Source organism: Xenopus laevis, chromosome 3L, assembly GCF_017654675.1.
Source record: "Xenopus laevis strain J_2021 chromosome 3L, Xenopus_laevis_v10.1, whole genome shotgun sequence".
Classification (NCBI taxonomy): Eukaryota; Metazoa; Chordata; class Amphibia; order Anura; family Pipidae; genus Xenopus; species Xenopus laevis.
Window position 1 is genome coordinate 120,120,334 of NC_054375.1, and position 19,228 is coordinate 120,139,561.

Sequence of the window (19,228 nt, forward strand, 5' to 3'; positions counted from 1 at the left end):
ACACGAGGAGATTCGGGGAGATTTTGTCGCCTGGCGACTAATCGCCTTGTCTTCTGAGCAGCAATCTGCCTCAGCGTGTTTTCCCATAGGCTATAATGAAAAGTCGCCTGCGCTAAAGCACACGTGTCTATGCGTTTTCCATAGTCGCCCGAAGTTGCTTCGATCCGACACTCAGCGCCAAAATGCAGGCGTCAAATTGGATAGGACAGAAAACAAGGTGAGAAATACAAATGTCGCTGCGACACCATCCAACGTTCCTGTTGCTTACCTTGTTTTCTGTCGCATCCGACTTGACGCCTGCATTTTGGCACAGATCGTCGTACCCTAAGCCTTTGTAGTTTACTGAAAATATATACCCCATATATAATAAAAGGCACTAAGTCAAGAGTAGTAATCCGCAGTAACCAATAGGATGTTTGCTTTTAAACAGGTGACCAGTATATGCTCCCTGCCTTTGTACATTAGGAACTCCAATTCTTAATGTACAAAGGCAATAGATGTTTGCATCACCCCTCTTCTCTTGCTCCTCTGTCAGTTTTAATACTGATTTTCCTTAACCTCTAAATTCTTTCATATCTATTGCAGGCTCTCATTATCATGATGTTCATTGAACATACGTCTTTCATATACTGACCAATGCCATGACTACCTTTAATGACTGCCTACAAGCCTTTGACTGAGACCTACCTTTGGGTAGCCATTCATATCCATTAATCCATTCCCATCCCTTTCAGTAATCAGTATATCATCCTTATTGTCAGTATCTATACTACCCTGTCATGAACAATGCATCAGTCCATGAACAATGAATCAGTCCATGAACAATGCATTTTTATGACACGAAGGACCTGCACAAGACTGCTGGGGCTCTTACTATGTGCCCAGGCTTATCTGTTAATGTATTGGAAAGGGGTTGGCTGCCAGTGGTAGCTCTATCATGAGAAACCCACTTTTGGGCCTCTGATGCCCTATATAGGTACAGTACATCTTCTGCTTAATGAATAGGACTAAATATGTGTTAGTGCCCCAGATAGTTCAACATTACCTTATTGCATTATTATTATTGCCCATCAAATGAGACTTCCACCTTTCTGCCTTCCTCTACTTCTACTTGCAAATCTACTGCACTTTAGTGGCTACACTTTCTGATTATCTTGTCCATAAAAGGCTCCGCTAGTCATGCAACTGTTGCTCGCAATTCCCTCTGGATATTATTTCCAAGTTTAATAAGTTGTTCCCTATTCAGTGCACTGCCCTGAGTGTGTTTATACAAGTGCATACATATGTGTGCAAATATATTGATATTATAAATATACATATATTTTTCTGCTTATTATTTATAGATCTGTTGCCTGTGTTCGGGGCAGCATAATGTGCCCGTGCTTTATAAATAAATGATTACAAAAAGAAAAGCCCTGCTCTGTTTTTATTTTTCTAACATGAAATGTTACTGTTTTCCGCCCAAGTTATATGAAGATGGAGAGCTCACCAATCTACAATTTTTTTGTGACAGTTGCAGAAAGGAAGAGCAACAGCGATGCGTATGTTGCTGAGAAAGCTAAAGGTGTTTGTGCAGCATTATATATCCTTGATGACAAGCCATGAAAAATGGGTCATTATAAAATTCATGCTTAGGCCGTACCCGTCTCGAGATAATGTCATTCATCTCAGACACCACCGTAGACCGCTAATAAGCTCTCATTGCATATTCATAGACATGGTGCCACTTCCTCATTCCAGCACTAAACCAGAGGTAGTGGCGTCCCCCCCCTTCTCAAGCCAAACTGTGGCAAGTACTGTTTTTTGTCATCTTGCTGCAATTACACTGTAAATGTGTTACACAAGATTGATTACTGTGATCTGTGGTTCAATTGTAAATTAGAATACAACTCTCCCCGGGGAACCACAGCCCTTATTTGTGATTAAGAGAAAGCCCCATAATAGGCTAATAGCCTAAGTTCTTTCTCTCTTTTCTTTAAGGCCATTAGCTTGATGAAATGACGTTTTTTTTAGGTCGCTGCACAAGTGTAAACTGATATTTTAATGAACTGTACGGTGTTTACTCTGTAATTTCTACATTTGCGTGCACAATAATGTCCCTTTATCTAGCATATTTGTCAGAGGATAACTGTACATTTACTTAAAGGAAGGCCTGCGATTTGTGTTCCCTTTCCAAGCAAATAAAAAATGTGATGTTCCCACTGTCTGGTGTTAGGCTGAGTATGGTGCTGTTGTTTCACACCTTTCATCACATTCTCGGTATGCAATAAAAACAGTTTTTGAGTCTGAGAGCAGTAAAAGCCTGGGCGAAACAGAAGGCATTCACATGCTCCCTGCTATACCCATAGCACTGCCTCGCAGAACTGAAAATGAGAGTAGCTCTGTTTGCGGCTGAAAAGACCCACAAGCTGAGCAACGGCTTCCCAATTCTTTTGGCAAAAATCCCGAGATCTGATTGACGATTTGCAAGTGTGTCTGATTCACACTGGGTTACATTTCAGTCATCCCACTCCCCATACTCCTCTGCCACAAAAATCACATTTTATTCAGTTCTTTGATGGCTGACAGCTTAACCAGCCTGAAAAAGGGGATCATATTAGCAACAAAGTTTGAGTAATTCATTTTGAGAGGAACTTGTATTCGTACATTTGTATCTACCAAAGGTGTTTTTTTTTCTTTTGTGGTTAGTGAGATTATTTTATTTTTACCATGGCCTCTTAATGATTTTTCCACAGCACAGTCACCCTGACAGCATGGGTGACTGCTCTATGGAGAAAACTATCCTGCTAAGTGCTATGTCCCTGGTGTGGCAAATGGATCCAGAAAGTGTCAGCAACTGGACTATCCAGCAGGAAGATAGCATGAATCACTAATAATAACATTGGTTGGGTTGAGGAAGCACAATAATGGATCAGAAAATGGGTTAAAAAAAAACTCTTAGCTGCCAATGCCAATTCATTTGACTTGTTGGTTCTGGAGCCATTAAACCTGTTCTAGTGCTACAGTTGTAGTAACCCAGTCACTCCCAGGTTGTTCAAAAACACAACTCAGTACAAGGGACCATAAATGTTATAACTGAGGCAAGCCCCAGGAGACCAACTGGGTTTCTACTGGTTACCATGTTTTCATGAAAGGTGCTAGTGTGTGTCTCCAGACTGGGTCTCCTAGGACCCACCAGAGAACCTGACACTTTGAGCCCACTCTTACAGCAATTAGATTTAGACAGTTAGGGCCAAATTTTATAGGTTTTTATATAGTTCAGGGAAAGTCATAATGGGCTAATGGGATTTCTTCTAGGCTAGGGCCCACTGGGGGATCATTTGGTACTTTTATAGGTTGGTTAGACACTAGTGGCAGGTAGGTCTATACTATACAATACCCTATGCAACTTCTTTCACCTTACTCACTTCTAATTTTGCCCAGTCCAAAACCTTATGCCTCAGCTTCTTCTCCTTTTAGGTTATAAGCTCTTTGGGCAGGGCCTGTTTCACCTCTTATATCAGTTATTGGTTGCTTTTTATGTTTTCTGTATATTCAGTGTATAAACTTATTTAATGTACAGCACTGTGGAAAATGTTGGCACTTTATGAATTAATAATAATAATAATACGAGTATGGGATCAAGAAAGATCCAAATTCTGGGAAGGACATCTACCATAGACTTAATTTTAATGAAATAATTCAAACATTTAAAAAAAAAAAAATCCTTTTTCTCTGTAATAATAAAACAGTATCTTGTACGTGATCTCAACGAAGATATAATTAATTCTTATTGGAGGCAAAACATTGGGTTTATTTGATGTTTCAATTTTTTTAGACTTAAGGTATAGAGATACAAATTATGGAAAGACCCCAGGTCCTGAACATTCTCAAAAACATGTCCCATACCTGTAATAATAATATGAAATCTATTTGGGGAGTTATCAAACACTGAATTAACATTTCAATCAATGTAGTGATTTTCGCTGTTTTTTTCTGCAAAGATTTCTTCTCTAATATCACAATTTTTCAAGGTTTTGACATATTAATAAATTGTAACTGTAAATCGTTACATTGTTTATGATATGTTGTTAATATCCACTTTCCTTCTCTTATGGGGTTCTTGGGGTTTGTATAAATATGGGTTCATCTCACAGATAAGTTTACAGAAAGATCACATGCATTTTATACCTTCTGCACACAATATTTATATCAATTATTTAATAGTGATTAAAATAATCATAGAATATCATGCAATATATGATATACTGAATAAAGTACCCCCTATTGTAAAATATAAAGATATTATAAGTTACCGAGGTTACCGATATTTTGCAACAGGGGGAACTTTATTTATTATTATAATACACAAGTTTCAGTGAGTCATGTGACAGAAATGACATCACTAAGCTCCGATTATAACCAATGACATATAAGTTACAGGATATTCATGGCACTTGTGTATTTTATAAATATAATTATACCATTTATATTATTTAAATGTATTATAATATTGTTTCTGCTGTAGTTAAAATCAAAGTTGCTCCCTCCCTGAGTCACCGGTGCTTTGCTGCAATATTGAAACAAAGGGAAACTTAAAAAGAAAGAATTCACAATGTTCTGGGAGAATTACAAGGCTTCAGATGGAAATAATTACTGGTATTCACCCCATTTGGAACAACAAAAGATGTAAACATTTATTCCAGAGGAAAAAAAAAAAGTTGAACGTTTCCAAGCATTTAACCTTCACTACCAGAGCAGCTGAAATAAAGCATGTGGTGCCAATAAAAATTATTAAAATAGGTCTCTCTTCTGACAATAGAAGTGTTAAGAGCTTACTGGGTTTCATTTCTTTATCTGGAATAAAAACATGTTCCATTCTCTAGGCCTGACAAAGTGTTATTTCCTGTTAAAAGAAAACCACCACTGCCTTCCTTATCCTATTTACCTTTAAAAGCAAAGGTGATTTTTATTGTCATTCCAATGACAGCCTAAGGCTATAAACTATAGATGACATGAATCAAATGGATGCAGACATGCGATCAAGCATACGTTTTGGGTGCAAAAATAAATATGCACCGTGTCAAAGGGTTGTTTTTTCCTCTTCTTCCATTATCCACCACCTCTTCTTCCATTATCCACCATAAACAACTTATTCTATCTGTCAGGGCCTATCCCTGCTAATAGCAGGAACTGAAAAAATTAGGCTATATATTCATAAATAAGTTCCATTGAACAGGGCCAGTCGCTTTAGCCTTAGAAGTGCCTCAGTTACAAAAGCAGATGCTATACAAAGGGTGATTCTCTTAAAATATGTAATGTGGGTAAAGCTGGGTATCCTAACCCCAGATCTCTTTTATATATTCATAACAAATCTACCATCACATTTCTACATAAGCAATTACAGAGCTTCTAACTTAGCACCCTAGTAGTAGATCATATCCTGGACCCTCCAATAGAATAGCTTGTGGACCTCCCTTTGAGGTCCAACCAATGATCAGGGTTCTCCTTTAAAAATATAACAAATATTTAAATGAACAATTGCTGTGTTCACTCTTCAACCATAGTTCCAGGTAGGATAGAAAATAGGTTCTAATATCCCACCTTAACCTTTGAGTACAAAGAAAATCAAATTGGCATTCTCCCCTAATCCTACAGTAACTGACCTTCAGGTTGTCCCCCATGCCACTGCTTTGGGCCCCATAGGCATCCCATCCCTACAGTTTTAAAATTCCTGCCTCTCTTCCCCAGATCTTCTCCCTCCCTTACTACACCCAGTAATGTGTTTTAGTCAATCTGGGGCAACTGGATTAAAATGTGCCTTTACAGTCCTCAATTTTCTAGCCAATACAGTTAATGAGATAGTGGGTTTATGTTTGTGTCAGCTAAGACATCGTCTCCGGAACACTTCTAGTACCTGACTCTTAATGATGCTATTATTATCATATTTGCATTGGTGACCACAGGCCAGCACTGCAGATATTACTAGACATGAAACAAATAACAGACTTGATCATGTTTAGTGAATCACAGAATTCCTCTGGAGAAAACAGGACCATTTCTGGCCACCCAAGTGCTGACCTTCAAGTCCACATCATATGGGCCAAGCTAATTCATCCCTGTGGCCCAGCCTAAAAACAAATGTCACTATATGAATGTAAACCAGGGATATGAATTTAATGGTTGATGTTTCTCCAGAGGTCTTTGCAATATGGCCATTCGTTTCCCTCAAGTGAAATCAAACCCAAGTCCCATTCTCAAGTAAATGCACTAAAAGGGAAAAAACAAATGCGTCACGCTTTTTCACTGCACTATTTTATTATCTGTTACCCGAAATATCAAGGAACTTGTTTTCCAAGAAAGTTGCTTTTTAAATCCATCTATGACTTCAGCTGTGATGAGCACAGAAGTATTTTTGGTAAGGAACTGAAACGAAGCGTAAAATACACATTTTACAGGAACACACACATAAAACAACGTTAAACCGACTTATTACAATGCATAGGGCTGTTATATGGAAGAAATTAGATGTTTCACAGAGGAAGCTGCAAAATCCCAAATCTGGAAACAATTAGAGCAAATTCATGAGTAGTTAGCAAACATTCCATATTGTGCTTCTTATCCATAGGCTGCTCTTACTGAAGAAAATGCCTTTCTCATTTCTCCTAACTAACTTTTACTATTACTCATAGGGGCATATTTACCAAAAAGTGAATTTAGAGCTCAAGTCAGTGTGCCAGAGTGAAATTCCTCCACTCTCTATTCAAGTATATGGATTTGTTAAAGACTTATCAATGGATGAAAGTGAGAGTTCACCCTTTCATAAATACATAGAGCTTAAATGGGAGTGGAGAAATTTATTAAGCTCTAAATTCACTTTTTGGTAACTGTGCCCCATAGTATCTATGCTGTAGTGTTCAGTGGGGTTCTCTCTCTGTGCTGCACTGTGATCTTCCCGTAATCTATACATGTGTTAAATGGATTGCTCTATGTATATCTCCATGAGGAATGAATGTTGTGAAACTAATACTCATTTGCTCTTATACTGTGTTTCTGTACCCAGAATTCAGACCAGGCCCAGATTTGGCCCTCGCATTTCTAGTTCACAGAGGTCCAAATAGCCCCCCACCAGCCCAATAAATAATGACTGTCTATGCAACTTGAGTGTAAAAAGAAACTTGATCCACAGAGGAAACTAACTCAAACACAAGGAAAGTAAACTAATACTAACTGCATGCTGATGCTAACTGGAATATTACATGGTTGGGAGTTTCCAAGTGTGTTTTAAGGGCACAGGGCATTGGTACATTTGGTACATTTACATGTACTATTACCATACTTCATACAACAAATAAAAAATAGCTCCGGTTCTGTCTGGAACCCTTCTGGATTCCCCAATTTATTTATAATAAATAATTTCTTACAACCAAGGGTGAGTGCTAAACGTTAGCACCCATCCTACCAACTGAATAGTCAAGACAGCTCAGGCCATGCCAAGACTTCCTGACCCCATCTAGTTTCCCCTAAGCCGGGTCCCTTGAGGGGTCCATGGTTCATGATACCTGTCTAAATATGGACCATTGAAGAATATGTCTAGACATCAACAAAATGTCAGTTCAAAGCAAAGATTCCCAACCAGTGGCTCTTGAGCAACATGTTGCTTTCCAATCCCTTAGATGTTCTCCCAGTGACCTCAAAGCAGGTGCTTATTTTTGAATTTTTGAATAGCACTCATGCTTCTGATGAAGTGACACAAGAGTCATGAAACACGTTGAGCGCACATTCCCCTGCCCGCTATTTGTTTGATTTTAATGTAATATTCAATAAAGCCTTGGAACTTTTAACACTTTTGGTTCCCACGTGGATTAATATCTCTCCGGTGGAGTCGGCATCTATTTATTTTGGACTGCTTATTTTTGAATTCCAGGCTTGGAGGCAAGTTTTGGTTGCATAAAAACTAGGTGTAATGCCAGAGTCTCCTGTAGGCTGTTTATCATCCCCAGTGACTTTTTTCATGGCTGTATTGTTCCCCAACTCTTTATACATTTGAATGTGGCTAACGAGTAAAAACATGTTGGGGAACCCTGGTTTATAGCAGAAGTTATCAGAAAATGTACTTGCTCTAGAGCAAAATAAGATACGCATTTTAATTTTCTATCACCAGTAAGAAGTGTATAAGCAGCTGAGATGGGTAGTAGTAGTGGCAAGAATGTCCCATGCACTGCCAGTGCAGCAACTAGAAGGTCCCCACGTGCCCCAAGTCTTCAGAAAAATTGAGTTGTAAAAACAGGGTCTGCGCCTTCTAGTGTCACTGTTCCTTTTGCCTGCCATAAATAAGTCCTAAAAACTATTTTACTAATTTACTTTCAATATACTTTTTTTTTTAATGACTTTATTACATTGCCCCAATAATATTTAAAGTGTCGTGCCTTTGCAAAACCTGAAGGGGTAGCACCAACTTTCCATGGTAAAAATAAAGATATTTAGGGAAATGTACCGTTTCCCGGTGCCGAGGGGCACAAGAGCTCATTCATGGAGCACTTCTAATGTTCAGTTTGTGACATATAAAACAAATCTGGAGCAATGTGCACAGTGCAGTGTCAGCCTGTGTCCACAGCCTAACTTTTTAGGGAATAGGTAGGGGGCAGGAAGGGGTACCTAGTTTATTGTTGGCAGTACTAGGCATAAGAATCTCAAGCTATGTGTCCTAGGTCATTTGCTGCTGGCCAAGATTTGAAAAAAAGAATTTAGAAGACAAATCACAGGTGATAGATTCTCTAAAACTTTATTTTATGCACACACCTATTACATAACTGTTTAATTGTCAGACTTATTATAATGATCTATTTTGTATATTTTTCTTAATTCCCTTTGCTTGCATTCTGCAGTATAACCAGTCTAAAATCATTCATATTAGAGTATATAAATAAAATAAAACAAAAAGTGAAATAACAGAAATGCATGTGTTGGTCCTAAGAAGTGCAATGAGCAGCCCTGCAATGTGTAACATAATGTTATAAGTTTAGGGCCAATCATCAGCTTGACTTTGGTATAAATGAGTGAATGACTGTATTTTTCATGTACTCACCTGAAAGCAATATTGAAAGTATGAAATCACTCCAGATCCATGTTTGCAGATTCTTCTTGGAAAGAACCATGATCAATGGCGGATTCTAGTTTAATGGCATTAGGGACGTTTTTGTCTTTCTTTATAAACAGTGGCTAAAAAAAAGAGAAACATACATTTTATGAGAAAGAATATGAGCTATGGACTGGCTCCTGACATTCCAGGCCTGGATAAATATGTAGCCACACTTCTTTTGATTTGTTTAAAGGGAAATATGCCATATCCTATTTTTGAAAGTGGGGTTTACATTAATGATGGCAGTCAGGGGTATAACTACAGAGCAGGGGGGCTCTTGAGAGTAGGGGCCCAGTAAGGCAGTAATTAATGAGCAATTTCATCTGAGTGGAATAGGTCAATCTGCCAATGCTCTGGGGCACCAAATAGAATTTGCTATGGGGTCCAGGAACATCTAGTTACGCCACTGATAGCAGGGACTTGCACCATGAGGAATACGTTTTTGCAGTGAATGTCAGATTTATATCAGTATGAGAAGCTATGATCATTTTATATATTCTGCATGAGGCAATATAAAGGTTTTCTAGGATAAAAAGTTGTCAGTGTAGGGCGGGAAAGGAGGCATATGGAAATGAGCAAGTGAAATGAGCCAGAGAGTTTATGTGGGTCTGTTCAGCCTTAACATCACAGATCTATAACATGTAGCTTCCTGTACTAGAACGCTAAAAGATAGGGGACCAAGAGTTTGTCTATTAGCCTACAACCTTCCCCAATTATACCTCAAGATTCTGCACCAGTAACACCAACAAAGCCTTAGAACCCAATACCTTAACAGGTGACATTTTGAACTTGCTTTTATATTTTATACAGTTACTTTACAAACATCTTGTGAAACTGTACTGTTGAGTCACTCTGTGGAGCACCATACTTCTAAGGATATCTAGCACACAATACATTTTCCCTTTCAAGTTAGGATGTCGTATACAGTTATGGGACCTGTTATCCAGAATGCTCTGGACCTGGTTGGGGTTTTTCGGATAAGAGATATTCCTGTAATTTGGATCTCCATACCTTAGGTCTACTTAATTTAAACATTAATAAAAACCTAATATAATTGTTTTGTTTCTTATAAGGATTAATTATATCTTACATACAAGGTCATGTTTCATTATAACAGAGAAAAAGGAAATATTTTTTTAAAAAAAAATTTTAGTTATTTCATTATCTATGGGAGATGGTCTTCCAGTAATTAAGTAAAAGAGTTTTTTTGGATAAAGGGTTTCCGGATAATGGATCCAATACCTGTATAGGAGAGCAAATAAAGATTTTCCAAATCCAATAAACAAATCTGACTCTAACCGGCCTCTAGGTTTAGCTCACTGGACACTGCTCAGGCCCCTTAATCTTGAAACCCCTGCTATAGAGACTTTCCAGATTTAAGAGTCAAGAAGAACGGTCCAAATGTTAAACCTGTGGATGCCACAGACAATCCCAATAAATGCAGTTATATAAAAGCTGCAGAAACATTGGGAGATTTGGTATCATGTATTATCAACCATGAGTTTTTTTTAAAAATACGTTATCATTGCCTTTTAATGTTAACCTGTTCCCTTCCAGCCAAGTGGCTTCTCTCTACATCGGCAACACAGCTCCGGAGAAGCCCCAGTTCAAGCTGTGATATTTTAATTATACCTTGTATGCATTATGCCTCTCTCCCGATTACAATTGTCACCAGTCTGCATCTCACAATTCGGAAAGCAGAACTAAGTCCTATAATTTCAAGCTGTCTCACATGCATCATATGTGCATTATTTGGCAATTTCTTAGACAGCTGTTAGCCATTAAACGCTGTGTCCTCTAGTTAAATGCTCATTGTAAATAATAAATTCCTGTTTTCCAAGGCCTGCATGATGTTACTTGGCATATGTTTTTCCAGTTTAGCTATTTCCCCCCTTTTTTTGTATATAATGATACTATCTTTTGTGCTCTTTCAGGCAAGATTTATCTGAGCATTTAACAATAACACAATGACCTAAATCGGAGTGCAAGCGATGGCACTCAACAGAATAATTGTCAGTTAATCAACAGTTTCCTCTAAATCCAACCTTAAACTATATATTTTATCTTGCCTGACTGGCACAGAGGTGCAGAGTGCCAGGGAAATGGGGTAACTAGAAACTGATGGGCCCTTTTGCAAATACCCTTCCTAGCAGGGCTCAATGGAAAGATCTCCCTTAGAAAATCAGTAGGGAAATGGTCTGTGCTAATTTAAACTCAAATCTTTGAGTTAACTTTTAGTATATTGAAGAATGGTCAATTCTAAGCAATTTGTCAGTTGTTTTATTTTTTTAATTATTTGCCTTCTTATTCTGACTCTTTCCAGATTCCAATATGGGGGTCACTAAACCCAACTAAAACAAATGCTCTGTAAGGCTACACATGAAAACCAATTGCAAATTGTATCCGAATATCACCCTCTACATCTCTAAAGATGAACAACCCCTTTAAGTAGAGTTGAGTCAACATTCATGGGAGCAGGGGTGATTCTCTCCCCATTCAGTCCCATCCCCCTCACTCCTCATCGCTTACCATTCTTACTCAGGTAGCGAGTCCAGGGCACATCACTAGTTATTAAATCAAAAACTTGTCTCTTAAAGGAGAACTAAACCCCCTTTCTAATAAAAACCCCTACACTCCATGCCCCCCCCCCCGCACAGGAGTTAAGACAAGAAAATACCCCAAAGCCGGTAATTACCCCTTGCTGCAGAGTCAGCGCAGTGGAGCCATCTTTAGCCGCTTCGATAATCTTCGGGTCTTCTTCTGGCACTTCAGTTATTTCTGTCACTTTTGGAGCATGCGCATGTCTGTAGCAAACCAGGAAACTGCTCCAACAGTGCATGCGCCAATACGGAGCTTCCTTACTGAGATTACTGAAGTGCATAAAAATGGCCCCGTGAGCTCCGCTCAGTTGACTCTGCAACAATGGGTTATTACCGGCTTAGGGGTATTTACTTGTGTTAACTCCTGTGCAGGTGGAGCAGGGAGGGGGGACTATGGAAGGTAGGGGTTTTTATTACAAAGGGGGTTTAGTTCTCCTTTAGAGTTACCAGGAGTAGCTTTTTGCCTGTTAACTTGGAGGCTGCTGCTGCCTGTGGAGAGTTTCTCAACTTGCCTCCTGGCAACAGTGCCCCTGCATGGGAGTGGATAAACCATAATCAGTTGATTAAAACAAGAAGTCTGGCAATTCTTGGGAATGCTAAAGTCAATAGTTGTAACAGATGAGATTCCCATAGTAGGCTGTGGCCAAAAGCTTCTTTTTCCCATTTATTAAAACTTATACTTATTCCCCCAGTCTCCAATCACTTTTCCTTTTCCTCTATCTACCCCTAAGGTTGCCGTTTGCTGACACCATAGACACAAGTGCAAAAGCATAAAGGGGCACAATAGTGTACCCCGTAGAATTAGTTTAAAAAAGCACTTACATTACCAAGAAAATATGAATTTTTTTCAAAAACAATAAACCAAAAAAGTTGTTAAAGTTCAAATCCATTTATTAGGACAATACAGGTGAAGGCCTAATGCGTTTCTTGCCTACTGGGGCACTTACTCAAGCCTATGAGTAAGTGCCTGCTGTAGGGTACTGTTGAGGCCTATGCCCGTGTCTGAATGACAAGCAGCCCTGTATTTTTTGGGGGATGCAATTTTTTAGTGTGCAGGGCAGTGCAGAAAACATGGCTGATTGCTCTTGTTTTTTGCACTTTGCACCCTGCTCTCCACTACATAAATGACCACAATAATGTGTAACCATTCTATGGAGAATTGTGTTCTGTTACACCTGGTGCCACCCCTATGCCCATGATATTGCTTGATACAAGAAAATATTCACAGTGATAAATATAAATACACAGTATCAATGTCCCGAAGAACCCCAATTTTACACTTCCCAGGGGATGGCATCGAAATGGTGTAAATTCCGGGAAAATGTAAAATCCAGGGGGAAAAAAAGACGTTTGTTACCTTGAAAGAAAACTACATCAATTATAGGAAAAAGTAAAATCTGTGGGTTCTACTGTAATTACTTAGGTAACCTGTTTCAGCTTCAGCTGTCATTATTCCTAGTGTGAATGGCACTGTAGAGAAAAAGGTTACCCAATTCTCATTTTGTTTACATAAGGCAGACATGTAAAAACATTAGTATAACAACTTTGCATGGCTGAATGGAATGCACCAGGCAGCTCATGTGGTTCATCGCATGTTGGCTTATTACGATTTCAGACCTGGGAGACTTTGCATAGTCATCGTAAAGCGTGATGCACCCTGCTAGAAGTCATCACTTAATGGCCACAGCAAGCTCAGCATGGTGTTGCAATACTTTATGCATGTCCACATTCATAAAGTATAAGCCAGAAGTGTCTCAGGTGCAGGAAACTGGGTGCAGTGTGTTGGAGTTGCTGAAGTGCAGATGTACTAAGCGAGTTGATTTAAGATCTGTTTCATGCATACGTAGCACTGAGGCACATCACACCTGTACACTATATGCTGGTCTGGGAATTTTGTCTACTTCAATATTGCCTGAAATAACAGCTATAGGTATATAGTACGAGCTAGCTATTCCTTTTGGCACAAAGTAAGCTATTTTGCAGCTTGCGCAGGCAGTGACACTTTGATACCTATCCCCCCGAGCCCATTTAGGAAACTCTGTGATTAAAAATGGAGAAATTCCACACGCTTTGTTATTCCAAGCTCCTGCTCTCCTTTAATTGAAGAAAACGAGATAAATAGAAATTGGATTTTTCTAAAATAAAGTCTGAGTCTGCTTGCCTTTCAGCTGCAAGGCTGGATTTTTGGCCAAGGAGAGAGTTCAATTACTTTTGTGTGGTACATTTAAACAGTTGTGCTTAACAGTGCATTGTGTTTGGCACGAGGAAATATGTTGGCCAGACAAGTCATTTTAAACTTGTTCGCTGAAAACCCCAGTAGATTTATACAGTTTGAGGAGTGTTGGCGGTGGATTGTCTGCAGAGAGTTTAAGGAATTATTCTTAGCGGACACAAAGCTTGCCTATATTTTAACCATATTTCATGGAATAATGCAAAATATAAAGGCATACTATATCACCTGAATCCTTCCTATTGTATTTATTTCTGTAGGATTCAGGGATGCGCCGAACCCAGTGTTAGGTTCGGAATTCGGGCAGGATTCGGCCTTTTTCAGTAGTAGGATTCAGATTCAGCTGAATCCTTGTGCCTGGCCGAACCAAATCTAAATCCTAATTTGCATATTTAAATTAGGGGCTGGAAGGGAAATCACGTGACCTTTCATAACAAAACAAGGAAGTAATAACAACTTTTTCCTTCCCCACCCCTAATTTGCATATGCAGCCAAGGAATTCAAACCGGAAGCAAGCTCTGTGATGACTTTGGCTCTGTTGAAAGTGCACTTAGGGTTGTAACCCAGTACCCATGAGCACTTTTGCAATGTTATTATTTATTTTTGGACAGAGGTTAATGCTTCTTTACTGTGGAGCCTTCCTGCATAGGCTTGACATGATGTATCTTTGCAAGCCATACCCAGAAAGATCTGGTTCATCAAGGTCTTTCCTTAGTGTGTTTTCCTATAGGCTATAATGAAAAGTCGCCTGCGCTGCGTTTTCCGTAGTCCCCCGAAGTTGCCTCACTGAGGAAGCTTCGGGCAACTTAGGAAAACGCAGTGCCGCGTGTGCTTTAGCGCAGGCGACTTTTCATTATAGCCTATGGGAAGAAAGGCTGAGGCAGTCTCCTCGTGTGAACTAACCCTAAAGGTAAATGCTTACCTCCAGGAACTCAGGAATCCTTACTACAGACCACTCATCCTCTTCCTTTCATCCTATTGCAGGGACCTCTCTTAGATACAGGAGTCCTTTCAGGCAGGCTACACACTTCCATAGGTTGGATTATTATTTCAGTGCTGTAAATGTAAAGGTAAATGGCTGAGCAATTAAACAAAGGGAAAATATTTGTATTGATATAGAATGGAAGCTGATATGAGAATGAAAATTCTGCATTAGTTAAAGGAGAAGGAAAGCTACAGAAGCAGTTTATTGCCAATAGAATAGCCACAATAGGGCAAGCTATAACACTATATTTATTCTGCAGAACGCTTTACCATACCTGAGTAAACAGCTCTAGAAGCTCTATGTTTGTTTAGGATATCAGCTGCCATATTAGCTTGGTGTGACATCATTCCTGCCTGAGTCTCTCTCTGCTCACTCATAGCACTGGGCTCAGATTACAGCAGGGAGGGGAGGAGGGAGGGAGAGAGAGAGGAGCAAACTGAGCATGCTCAAGCCCGAGCTCCTCAGGTTTATGCTGAAAACAGAAAGTCTGATACAGAAGTCCATGTATAAGCAATAGAAGGACAGACTCTGAGCAACATTACTTTGAGTGTTTACTGGTGTATTTATATAGACCTTTCTGATAAAGCTTTACTTAATTTTAGCCTTTGATTCTCTTTTAAGGCATGGCTCAACAATATTTCCTGTAGTACAAAGGATTCTGGGGTGGATACATTCATTTTACATGACAACTGTCACAAGGGTTTTAAAACATCACACTATAGCGTGGCTGTAATCATTTAGTGACACACTAAACACACCTAATTATAAAGAAAATGTCATATAAATACATAGGTGTGCTTTGATAAATGAATATGTCACCATTTCATCTGGGCATTTCTATTAAGGGAATATACAGGCGTTGCCCAATTATATCATACAGTATAAGTAAACTGGGGAAAGCAAAGTACTTCTAGATATGCTTAACACCTAAATACCTTTCCGAATGCATGGCGGTGTCAAGAGAAAGCACCAGGGAAGTTGCCAACCACAGGAGGAATTCAGGGATCCACAATGCTGGGGATGTCTGCGCTAGAGAACCTGTTGTGAATTTAAGACATGAGTTACATGCGTGTACATGACAGTTTGTATAACACATCTATGCAGCGCTACAGGGGTTTCAGGGCAGCAAGACCCAATCCAGTATATTACATTGCATCTATACAAAGAAACATTAAGACAGGGGAGCCTCGTCTCCCAGTTATAATCTAACTAGTGTCTATGTTTGATGATGTTGTCCTCACTTGCTACATTTATGCACAACATACTGAGTTCCACCTGCGGCTACAGAATAATCTGCAAGTAATGAATAAACAGGAGCAGAAATAACATGTAGGAATAAGCAAGAGCAGTTGTTATCCATGAAATATGTTTGTGGATCTGAAAACAAAATTGTTGTTCTGAGCAAAATTAAAAATGTATAATAAAAACAGGTAATGTTTTTTAAAGCGGTTGTGCACCTTTAAATAAACTTTTAGTACAATGTAGAGAGTGTTTTTCTGAGACAATTTGCAATTGGTTTTAATTTTTTTACCTATTTGCAGTTTTTGCATGATTTAGTTTTTTATTCAGCAGCTCTCCAGTTTGTTATTTCTGCAATCTGATTACTAGGGTCCAAATTACCTTAGCAACCATGCATTGAGTTGAATAAAAGAATGGAATATAGGATAGGGTCTAAATAGACAATGAGTAATAAAAAGTAGCAATAACAATACCTTTGTAGCCTTACAGAGCATTTGTTTTTTTTAATGGGGTCAGTGACCCCATTTGAAAGCTGAAAAGAGGCAGAAGAAGAAGAAGGTTAATAATTAAATTGAATATCGAAGACCAACTGAAAATTTGCTTTGAATTGGCCATTCTATAACTTCTTAAAACTAAACATGCAGGTTAAACCAAGCCTTTAAAAAAAACTTTTGAATGGAAATGTTACCATGATGTACTGGTCAGATTTAAGTCCCTCAAGCCTAGGCAATGTAATAACTAGGGCAAAGTGTGGATGACGTTAGCCTTAAGACAGAAGGACAGTAAATGCTGCCTTCAAATTGATAGCAATGGCACTTGCACATACATTGTGGATGATTTGTGGTCTCTTAAAGGGACTTCATAGTCTCTTAAAGGAGAAGTAAGGCTACAGAGGCATTTATTTTATTTTAATCTATTTATTGCCAATAGATTAGCTGCAATAGTGCAAGCTAGAATGCTATATTTATTCTGTAAAATATTTTACCATACCTGAGTAAAAAGCTCTAGAAACTCTCTGTTTGCGTAGGGTAGCAGCTTAGTGTGACATCACTTCCTGCCTGAGTCTCTCCCTGCTCACTTATAGCTCTGAGCTCAGATTACAGCAGAAGGGAGGGGGGAGGAGTAAACTGAGCATGCTCACGCCCAGGGCAAGGAGGTTTAAGCTGAAAACAGGAAGTCTGATACAGAAGCCCATGTGTACACAATAGAAGGAAAGAAATGCAGTGTTTCTTTTGACAGAGGACTCAGAGCAGCATTACTTTGGGGGTTTACTGGTATATTTAGATGGACCTTTTTGATAAGGCTTACTTAGTTTTAACCTTTCCTTCTCCTTTAAAGAGACATTAACACTATTGGGTTTTGTTGGTGTTTTTGTACAGGGTATGGTTACCCAAGGCCTTACCATGTGATATTCCAGGAATCCTCCAGTGTCTCATGCAGTACAAGCGAGTTTTGGCAACATTTAAGAGTATATTTTTATGGTAGGCTAAGGGAGAAAAGTACAATATACTGTAGTAAATATAGACAAACAACAAAACTAAGTTTTGGATTAATTAAAAAAAAAAGAGTAAAGTTTGCTGTTGTTGGATACATTTCCTGATATAATTCAGCCCTATCCCTATATCTTTATTTCTGCTGTACATACCCTGTGTCTGAATTTGTAACACCCCCCCCCCACACACACACACACACACTTTTTTACGTTTCTCTCCACCAATTTGTATCATATTTTCTCAGAAGTAATTCAAGTGCCGAGTACAATGTCCAGTGATTTTCATTCTTTTTTTTTTTTTTATTCTTGTAAATAGTTCTTTTAAATATCTAAAGTTTTAAAAGTTTTGCATTTTCTTCCCCCCCCCTTCCAAAACCGATTGAACAGCAAAATCACACTTCGAAGTCCATGTACATATTTCAAGCATATTTAAAAGCTTGTTCTTGCCAAAGAAAGGTTGACTGTGTGCCAGAGCTCTCTGGAGCCGATTCAAATGTTTCAAATTTCATTTATCAACATAATTTCCTATACTTTCCTCTGGACGTAGAAAAGATACGGGGTGTAATGTTTCCATTTGCAACTCGATTTTTTGGACTGATGTATATAATAATGAGTGTACAGAATGAGCTTTATCATCCACCTACTGCAAAGATTATATTATTATCTACTTATTTAGCTCTATACGGCAGTGACTTGCCGTGCCTGAAATGCGCGTAAAATTCGTAGGAATAGAGAAGGATAATGATGATAAAAATAATTATTATTATTTACCAGGCGAGTGCATGGTACATCGGTAGATGAGGAAGCAAAAAGGAGCTGAAGTTCCCCTTCACTTCATGCTGTTCCAATCATTTATTTCCCTAATGAAAGATTGGAAAGAAAGAAAGGCGGCCATATTATGTGTGGCACCGTATAAGCGCTATGTTCTTTTAGCGCATGCACTAATCTCTCAGAGCATAGGAGACTGGCTGCCTTATCCTTGTACTAGACAAGAGTGATAGTGTGAGAAAGCACCTCCATAATTACATCCTTGGCATTGGCAGGGCTATGATGTATGGCAGAATAAGGCAGCCAACAAGAATAATAATGACTACGTATTTTTTTTAGAAAAGTCACAGCAACAAAATATCATTTGGGACAAAAATGTAAATAAATAAATGTATGCTTGTATCTATCCTATCCAAATGTTTAATCTTTTTATAGTTTTTCAATTATTTGCCTTCTTCTTCTGACTCTTTCCAACTTTCATATGGGGGTCACTGACCCCATCTAAAAAAAACAAATGCTCTTGTTACTGCTACTTTGTATTACTCGTCTTTCTAGTCAGACCCTCTCCTATTCATATTCCAGTCTCTTATTCAAATCAATGCTTGGTTGCTAGGGCACTTTGCACCCTAGCAAGCAGTTTGCTGAAAGTGCAAACTGGATAGCTGCTGAATAAAAAGCTAAATAACTCAAAAAACACAAATAATAAAAAATGAAAACTAATTACAAATTGTCTCAGAATATCACTCTCTGTAGCATACTAAAATGTAACTCAAAGGTGAACAATCCCTTTTTG

General features: G+C 38.7%; 1 long non-coding RNA gene across 5 annotated transcripts in view; it reads right to left on the minus strand.

The window, feature by feature from the left end:
* The window catches only part of LOC108711475, a 47,517-nt gene that overhangs the window by 5,999 nt on the left and 22,290 nt on the right, over positions 1–19,228 (minus strand). For 3 of the 5 annotated variants that reach the window (XR_005966365.1, XR_001934908.2, XR_005966366.1), the window contains 3 exons: positions 15,872–15,974; positions 14,874–15,007; positions 9,068–9,201 (listed from right to left, as the gene is read on the minus strand). This is a non-coding gene — a long non-coding RNA (uncharacterized LOC108711475). Of the gene's footprint in view, positions 1–9,067; positions 9,202–14,873; positions 15,008–15,871; positions 15,975–16,648; positions 16,708–17,577; positions 17,662–19,228 lie in introns of all 5 variants that reach the window. The other 2 variants (XR_005966364.1, XR_001934909.2) reach the window with 2 other exon arrangements.